This window comes from Phyllopteryx taeniolatus, chromosome 1 (assembly GCF_024500385.1).
Source record: "Phyllopteryx taeniolatus isolate TA_2022b chromosome 1, UOR_Ptae_1.2, whole genome shotgun sequence".
Classification (NCBI taxonomy): Eukaryota; Metazoa; Chordata; class Actinopteri; order Syngnathiformes; family Syngnathidae; genus Phyllopteryx; species Phyllopteryx taeniolatus.
In genome coordinates this window covers 18,280,715-18,290,650 of record NC_084502.1, presented here as the reverse complement: position 1 = coordinate 18,290,650, position 9,936 = coordinate 18,280,715, and positions in this window count along the sequence as shown.

Below are 9,936 nucleotides of genomic sequence, written 5' to 3'. Positions count from 1 at the left end.
ATTTTGATAGTTGGCATGTATCATAAAGTCAAATCAAAGCCCTAATCTCAGTCTGATATGATTCCCTGCAAATGTAACGGATGAAAGCTCGCGCTGTGCGAATACACATTAGTAAAACCTCACTTCTCTGTGACTTCAAGAGGGTGCTGGCCACTGTGTTAACGGCCTGGGACCTCATTTATTAAGCATGCATACTCACAGAAGTGCGCGTAAAGCCTGCATATGAACATTCCCACGCAAAGGATGGAATTTATCAAGTTAGACTTGTGTGTGGGGACCTGCGTAAATTTACGCAAATCTCTGACCATGCTTATATAAAACCTTGCAGTAGAACAGTGAAAATACAACTATAACACATTCATTAAGCGTTTTCCTCATTAAGCAACATTTTGTGTATAGTGAGCGCCTATGGAGAGGAAAACGCTCAACGTCCATAAAATTCAAATTACTGGGGCAATAGTTGTGATATTTACAGAGAGTTGAAGTGGGCATAAATAGAGATGTCCACATACATTTTGATGACATTTGATGGCAATTTTCAGACATTAAGAGACGGTATGCGTGCATCCAGCCATCCTCCTGGGACACTCTATTGACGTGTCCCAAATAATACTTGCAATATATATGCATATGTGCATACAACTTGCTTGTCCTCCTCCAGACAATTAAAGATAATTGTCATCTTTGGGCCATCACATAGTTTTTGGCATTGTGTTTGTTTATTTTTGAGATTGCTCTTTTCACTCTGATCCAACAGAATCAACAATTGAGTTCTCCCACTCCTGCATGAATGGATCCAAACAGTATTTTATGGTTTGTTTCCACTTCTCAGGCAAGTTCCTCAATGTCGGTCTCGGAGAGGTAAGTATAGTACATTTGTGCATTCTTAAAGGGATTGCTGCTGACATATATGGTCAATTGGAGGTGTTTCTCAATGCAAATGATGGCAAATGTGCACTACCATAGAAGTTTAGAACAGGTGGGATTTATCAACACATTACTTACTGGTATGACAGGTGTCCACACGTTTGATAGATACAGAATTTTTTTTGTACACCTTCTAAATTTCAGTCCTACGAATGAACCTTTTCTATGCACTCTTTGATAAATGAGGCTAATATTTGGGATATCACTTAAATTCATATGTGAGTCAAGGCAGGTGAGCGAATACTTTTGGCAATATAGAGTATGGCGAGACAACTACAGTGAGTGCACGAGTAATACATAATTGGCACCACAGAAATGTGACAACAAACTCAAGTCAAAAAATTGCCAGCTTGTTGTAATGGAATTATAGGTTAGGTGTTTAAGAAGTTGATCGCAAGAGGGAAGAAGCTGTTGGAATGTCTACAAGTTCTAGTTTGCATTGATCGGTAGCGCCTACCTGAGGGAAGGAGCTGGAAGAGCTGGTGACCGGGGTGCGGAGGGTCCGAGAGGATTTTGCACGCCCTTGTCTTAGTTCTGGCAGCGTGCAAGTCCTCAATGGTGGGTAGGGGGGTACCGACAATCCTTTCAGCAGTTTTGATTGTCCGTTGCAGTCGGAGTTTGTCCTTTTTTGTAGCAGCACCAAACCAGACTGTGATGGAAGAACATAAATAAAAACAGAATACAATGATTTGCAAATCATGTTCAACCTATATTGAATTGAATACACTACAAAGACAAGATATTTAATGTTCAAACTGATAAACATGATTGTTTTTAGCAAATTATCATTAACTTAGAATTTTATGGCTGCAACACGTTCCAAAAAAGCTGGGACAGGGTCATGTTTACCACTGTGTTACATGACCTTGTCATGGTCTGTGTTTTGGTTTGGGTTGTGTTTAGTTTTGTTCCATGTTTTCCTGTGTTCCATGTTTGTCGTGTGCTCATTAGGTTGTTGTGTCCACCTGTTCTCGTCTATTTTGTGTCGACCAATCAGCTCTCTCCAGCCACTCGTGTCTTGTCCAGGTGTTCCTCGTTGTCTCGTCAATTTGTTTGTATTTAGTTCCCTGGGTTCTTTCAGTCCTTGTCGGTTCATTGTCGTTGTCACATGTCTTGCCATGTCATAGTCGCCAGTTGTTTTTGTCATAGTCGCCAGTTGTTTTATCATTGTGATTAAATATTATTATTTTGAGATTCCCGCGCTCCTGCCTTGCCTCCCTGCTTCCCTGCAATTGGGTCCACCATGTTCTTGCCTTGCGTTCCTCGCCGTCGCCCTAACCATGTTCATGACAGACCTTTTCTTTTAACAACATTCAATAAATGTTTGGGAACTGAGGACACTAATTGTTGAAGATTCGTAGGTGGAATTCTTTCCCATTCTTACTTGATGTACAGCTTAAGCTGTTCAGCAGTCCGGGGTCTCCGTTGTTGTGCGCCACACATTTTCAATGGGCGACAGGTCTGAACTGCAGGCAGGCCAGTCTAGTACCCACACTCTTTTACAACGAAGCCACGCTGTTGTAACACATGCAGAACTTGGTTTGGCATTGTCTTGCTGAAATAAGCAGGGGCGTCCATGAAAAAGACGTTGGTTGGATGGCAGCATATGTTTCTCCAAAACCTGTATGTACCTTTCAGCATTAATGGTGCCTTCACAGATGTGTAAGTTACCCATGCCATTGGCACTAACACAGCCTCATACCATCACAGATACTGGCTTTTGAACTTTGCGTCCATAACAGTCCGAATGGTTCTTTTCCTCTTTCAAAACAATTTGAAATGTGGACTCGTCGGACCACAGAACACTTTTCCTCTTAACATCAGTCCATCTTAGATGAGCTCGGGCCCAGAGAAGCCGACGGCGTTTCTCGGTGTTGTTGATAAATGGCTTTTGCTTTGCACAGTAAAGTTTCAAGTTGCACTTTCTGTACCGCCGAAGTGTATTTACTGACATTGGTTTTCTGAAATGTTCCTGAGCCCATGTGGGGATATCCTTTACACATTGTCGGTTTTTGATGCAGTGCCGCCTGAGGGATCGAAGGTCACGGGCATTCAATGTTGGTTTTTGGCCTTGCCGCTTACATGCAGTGATTTCTGCAGATTCTCTGAACCTTTTGATGATATTATGGACCATAGATGATGAAATCCCTAAATTCCTTGCAATTGTACGTTGAAGAACACTGTCCTTAAATTGTTCGACTATTTTCTCATGCACTTGTTCACAAACGGGTGAACCTCGCCCCTTCTTTGCTTGTGAATGACTGAGCAATTCAGGGAAGGTCCTTTTATACCCAATCATGGCACCCACCTGTTCCCAATTAGCCTGTTCACCTGTGGGATGTTCCAAACAGGTGTTTGATGAGCATTCCTCAACTTTCTCAGTCTTTTTTGCCACCTGTCCCAGCTTTTTTGGAATGTGTTGCAGCTATAAAATTCTAAGTTAATGATTATTTGCTAAAAACAACAAAGTTTATCAGTTTGAAAATTAAATATCATGTCCTTGTAGTGTATTGAATTAAATATAGGTTGAACAAATCATTGTATTCTGTTTTTATTTATGTTTAACACAACGTCCCAACTTCATTGGAAATGGGGTTGTGTGTGTATATATATATATGTTGCTCTCGGAAAGTATTCAGACCCCCTTAAATTTTTTACTCTTCGCTATATTGCAGCCATTTGCTGAAATCATTTAAGTTCATTTTGTTCCTCATTAAGTTATTATGTACACAGAGCAACCCATATTGACAGGAAAAGAACGGAATTGTTGAACTTTTTGCAGCTTTATTAAAAAAGAAAAACTGTAATATCACACAGTCATAAGTATTGAGACCCTTTGCTGTGATACTCATATATTTAACCCGGGTGCTGTCCATTTCTACTGATCATCCTTGAGATGGTTCTACACCTTCGTTGGAGTCCGGCTGTGTTTGATTATACTGATTGGACTTGATTAGGAAAGCCACACACCTGTCTATATAAGAACGTACAGCTCACAGTGTCATGAGGTCAAACGAACATCCTGAAGAGCTCTGAGACAGAATTGTGGCAAGGCACAGATCTCACCAAGGTTCCAAAAAGAATTCTGCTGCACTTTAGGTTCCTAAGAGCACAGTGGCCTCCATAATCCTTAAATAGAAGACATTTGGGATGACCAGAACCCTTCCTAGAGCTGGCTATCTGGCCAAACTGAGCAATCGGGGGAGAAGAACCTTGGTGAGAGAAGTAAAGAAGAACCCAACGATCACTGTGGCTGAGCTCTAGAGATGCAGTCGTGAGATGGGAGAAAGTTCTAGAAAGTCAACCATCACTGCAGCCCTCCACCAGTCGGGGCTTTATGGCAGAGTGGCTCGACGGAAGCCTCTCCTTAGTGCAAGACACATGAAAGCCTGCTTGGAGTTTGCTAAAAGAAAAACACCTGAAGGACTCCAAGATGGTGAGAAATAAGATTCTCTGGTCTGATGGGACCAAGATAGAACCTTTTGGCCTTAATTCTAATCGGTATAAAAACCTGGCGCTGCTCATCACCTGTCCGATACAGTCTCAACAGTGAAGCATGGTGGTGGTAGCATCATACTGTGGGGGTGTTTTTCAGCTGCAGGGTCAGGACGACTGGTTGCAATCGAAGGACAGATGAATGCGGCCAAGTACAGGGATATCCTGGACGAAAGCTTTCTCCAGAATGCTCAGAACCTCAGACTGGGCTGAAGGTTCATCTTCCAACAAGACAATGACCCTAAGCACACAGCTAAAATAACGAATAAACCCAATTGAGCATCTCTGGAGAGACCTGAAAATGGCTGCCCACCAACGTTCACCATCCAACCTGAGAGAACTGGAGAGGATTTTCAAGGAGGAATGGAGTTTTTCTTTTTTAATTAATCTGCAAAAATATAAAAAATTATGTTTTTTCTTCTGTCAATATGGGGTGCTGTGTGTACATTAATGAGGAAGAAAATGAAATTCAACGATTTTAGCAAATGGCTGCAATATAACAAAGAGTGAAAAAAATTAAGGGGGTCTGAATACTTTCCGTACCCACTGTATATATATATTTATTCACTAATACAGTATTGTGGTTGTACTTTGCAGTGGTGTTGAACAAATTACACTGGAAGCTATTTTAATGCAGTATAGTATTGTATAGTCACTGATGGTGTAGTGGTACACTCGCCTGACTTTGGTGCAGGCAGCATCGGTTCAGTTCCCACTCAGTGATGGTGTGAATGTGAGTGCGAATGGTTGTCCGTGTCTATATGTGCCCTGCGACTGGGTGTAGTCCGCCTTTCGCCCGAAGTCAGATGAGATAGGCTCCAGCGTCCCGTGACCCTAACCAGGATAAGCGGTGTTGAAAATGGATGGATGGATGGATGGATGGATATAGTATTGTATAGTGTTACAGTTCATGCCTACAGTAGTAGGCATGAGAAGGGTCACACTATTAGAAGCCGCCATCAGTATGATGAAGCGCAGTTCCACACCATTGCAGACTACGACCACATTGATCAACATATTTTAAGTTACTATATATAAGAGAGGCGGAATGGTGGACGACTGGTCAGCACATCTGCCTCACAGTTCTGAGGACCGCGGTTCAATCCCGGCCCGCCTGTGTGGAGTTTGCATGTTCTTCCCGTGCCTGTGTGGGTTTTCTCCGGGTACTCCGGTTTCCTCCCACATCCCAAAAACATGCGTGGTAGGTTGATTGAAGACTCTTAATTGCCCGTAGGTGTGAATGTGAGTGTGAATGATTGTTTGTTTATATGTGCCCTTTGATTGGCTGGTGACCAGTTCAGGGTGTACCCCGTCTCCTGCCCGAAGATAGCTGGGATAGGCCTCAGGATGCCCGCGACCCTTGTGAGGATAAACGGCACAGAAAATGGATGGATGGATGGATATCTCAGAGAGTGACAATATTAATGTCAATCAAAAACCACTTTATGATTACCGGTATTTTCAAGTCAGAATTTAGGGGACAGCTCTTGTATCATCATTCTATAATTTTTCTGGCAATTACCTGTTTGTCCAGCTTCCGAGTAAGACACTGATTCCCAAAATGATTTCAAGAGGTGAGTTAATCATTAAGCACTTAGTAGCACTGCTCATGCATTGTTGTTGAAGCTTGTAAATGTAAAAGGGTTTAACGCGATGGAGTCAGGTGTGTAGCACTCAACTTTGAGTGGACTCAAAATAAACTATAATTGGCCAACATGCGAATGTTGACAGCTGTCTCGCATCCCAGAGAAACATTCTCATTTGGCTTGAACTTGAGTGGCCCGGGAGCTCATTAGAAGGATGTATTTGATGTGTCGCATGTCGCAGTCTGCCAGGCTCCTTCAAAGATTATGTTTCCTAAACATACAATTCTGTTTACTTTTAACAGATATATGCCTTAATATACTGTTTATTACACACTTAATTCTCCTTTGGCAGCAGATGTACAACTCTGGAAAAAAAACCAAAAGGTAACACTTTTTTGGTATTTAGACAATTTTTCGTTTTTGCAATTAAAATTGTCTTAATGACAATATTAGTATTGTACTTTTGGAGGTATGTTCTTAGTAATTTATAAAATACAAGCTGTGTCAGAAAATTTCCAGAAGTGGTGTCACAAATGATATATTTCAAACCCAAACTACAAATGACAAGACGATCAACCAGCAACTCTACAAAAAGATCCTGCTGCGTTTGTTTCGTTCAGACTGAGAGAAGAGGTGAGAGTTCCTTGCTAAGAAGAACATCCGTGTGCTGGAGTGACCTCCCATCTCACCTGACCTGGCTCCATCTGATTTCCCCCCCGCTTTCTCAAGTTTAGTGGGGTCATGAAAATGCCGTTTTGAAGACATGGATGATATCAAGATGGCAGTGACAGTGGCACTGTGGAGTATCCAGTTACAATTCCTCTCGGTGTGCTTGAAGGTGTGGCAGACAAAGTTGGGAAAGTGCGTGAGACTCTGGGGGGATTCCTTTGAAAGGGAACGCTTGTAGTTTATAGTTAAAATTTGAAATACATCATTTGTGACCCGTCCTGGAACCTGACACACCTCATTAAATAAAAAATATTAATTTCACCGAAACATATTCAAATAAGGTGGCATGGTGGGCGACTGGTTAGCACATCTGCCTCACAGTTCTGAGGACTCGGGTTCAAATCCCAGCCCCGCCTGTGTGGAGTTTCCATGTTCTCCCCGTGCCTGAGTTGGTTTTCTCCAGGTGCTCCGCTTTCCTCCCACATCCCAAAAACATGCATGGTGGTGACCAGTTCAGGGTGTACCCCGCCTCTCACCCGAAGATAGCTGGGATAGGCTCCAGCACACCCGTAACCCTCGTGAGGATTAGCGGTACAGGAAATGGATAGATGGATATTCATATAAATAGCATAGATAAAATAATAATTTTGCAGTGGTCTCTTAATTTTTTGCAAAGTTGTACACCATGTTTATGTTTCACACAGTATAATGTATACACGGTGTCCCACAGGTTTGCTTTGTTTTTAATGTGTGTCAATATTTGTGTTTGAGTGCTTTCTGTCTTCTTTGCTGGTGAGCCAAAGACAATTTTCTACCTTGGTGGACAATAAATAATTATTCTATTCTATTCAAAGCCTGTGAGCGTTTGCAGTTGGCGTTTGTATGCCAGGAAACATTTCATTGCTGTCAAAATATCGCAGGCTCCTCTGTGACCTGTGGATTCTATGCTTTCGTGTTGTCTCAGGCCCCAGTGTCTCTGGCTTGCCTATGAGGCCTCGATCTGTGTGGAGAGGCTTATTTTGTTGTGACAGATGTCATATAAGCTGGTCAGGAAACGCCTTACAGCAGACATATATATCTGTTAAAGGTACAGTATGTCTAAAAACATTTGCATGGTCCTCTGTATTGTGTGCATATAAACTCACTATTTAACAACTACAATACTATGTGCACATTTGTCAATTTTAAGAACAAGATGTTTTCTGCAGAGAGTGTGAATGATGATGCAGCTGGGCTTGACGTTTTGATCAAGGTAGTATCCTCTGATGTGTTGCCTTTGTTTTAATTAATTCCTTTTAAATGATCAAAATCAACCAAAACAATTTGAATATATATCGTAGTTGAGGGAGTCTTCAAACTGCTTACACATTTTGTGCACAATCTACAAACTGTAACATCATCCAATAGAATAACTGTATCGAAATTGCGCCTTTTCCGAGACAACAACAAAGCCTGTCAGTAGACTACAGACTTCTAGCGAGGGTGATTAATCTTAAACAGGTCTTTCTGACTTTTTCACTGAAAAATCATAATGTCCCCTCCTTCAGCCGTCACCTTATAATGATGGAGGGGTTTATGTGTCCCAATGATCCTAGGAGCTAAGTTGTCTGGGGCTTTATGCCCCTGGCAGGATCACCCATGACAAACAGGTCCTAGGTGAGGGACCCGACAAAGCACGGCTCAAAGACCCGTTATGATGACGACAAAAAATGGACTCAGTTTTCCCTTACCCGGACGCGGGTCACCGGGGTCCCCCTCTGGACCCAGGGCTGGAGGTGGGGCTCGAAGGTGAGCGCCTGGTGGCCTGGGCCTGCACCCATGGGGCCCAGCTGGGCAAAGCCTGAAAGGGTAACGTGGGTCCCCCTTCCCATGGGGTCACCATCTGTGGGAGAGGCCATAGGGGTCGGGTGCATTATGAGCTGGGCGGTGACTAAAGGCAGGGACCTTGGCGATCCGATCCCTGGCTACAGGAACTGGCTCTAGGGATGTGGAATGTCACTTCTCTGGCAGGGAAGGAGCCGAGCTGGTATGCAAGGTCGAGAAGTTTTGACTAGATATAGTCGGGCTCGCCTCCACACACAGTTTGGTACCAGTCCTCTCGAGAGGGGATGGACTCTCTTCCACTCTTGAGTTCCCCACAGTGAGAGGCGCTGAGCAGGTGTGGGTATAGTTATTGGCCCCCGGCTCGGCGCCTGTACATCGGGGTGCACCCCGGTGGATGAGAGGGTAGCCTCCCTCTGCCTTCAGGAGGGGGTACGGGTCCTGACTGTTGTTTGTGGCTATGCACCAAACAGCAGTTCAGAGTACCCACCATTTTTGGAGTCCTTGGAGGTGGTGCTAGAGAGCGTTCCCGCTGGGGACTGCATCGTTCTGCTGGGGGAGTTCAATGCTCATGTGGGCAATGACAGTGAGACCTGGAATGGCATAATTGGGAGGAACCCCCCGATCAGAACCCGAGTGGTGTTTTCTTATTGGTCTTCTGTGCTCATCACGGACTGTACATAATTAATACCATGTTCAGAATTCTGTCAGAATCCCCTGTCAGAAGGAGTTTCAACTCCCACCTCCGGCAGAACTTCACCCACTTTCCGGGGCAGGTGGGGAACATTGAGTCCGAGTGGACCATGTTCCGCGCCTCCATTGCTGAGGCTGTCGGTGCCTCCGGTTGTAGCGGAAACCCCTCAATCCGATGGTGGCCACCAGCGGTGAGAGATGCCGTTAAGCTGAAGAAGGAGTCGTATCGGGCGTTTTTGGCCTGTGGGACTCCTGAGACAGCTGATGGGTACCGGCTAGCCAATCGGAATGCAGCTATGGTGGTCGCTGAAGCAAAAACTCTTCCTAAAGGCATTGAGGAAATTCTGGTCCACCGTCCGCTGTCTCAGGAGAGGGAAGCAGTGCACCATCAACACTGTGTATAGTGGGGATGGGGCGCTGCTGACCTCGACTCAGGACGTTGTGAGTCGGTGGGGAGAATACTTCGAAGACCTCCTCAATTCCACCGACACACCTTCCCATGAGGAAGCAGAGTCTGGGGTCCCTGGCGTCTCCTATCTTTGGGGTTGAGGTCACCGAGGTGGTTAAAAAGCTCCTCAGTGGCAAGGCCCGGGGGCTGGATGAGATTCGCCCGGAGTTCCTAAAGGCTCTGGATGTTGTGGGGCTGTCCTGGTTGACACGCCTCTGCAACATCGTGTGGACATTGGGGACAGTGCCTCGGGATTGGCAGATTGGGGTGGTGGTCCCCCTTTTTAAGAAAGGGAAC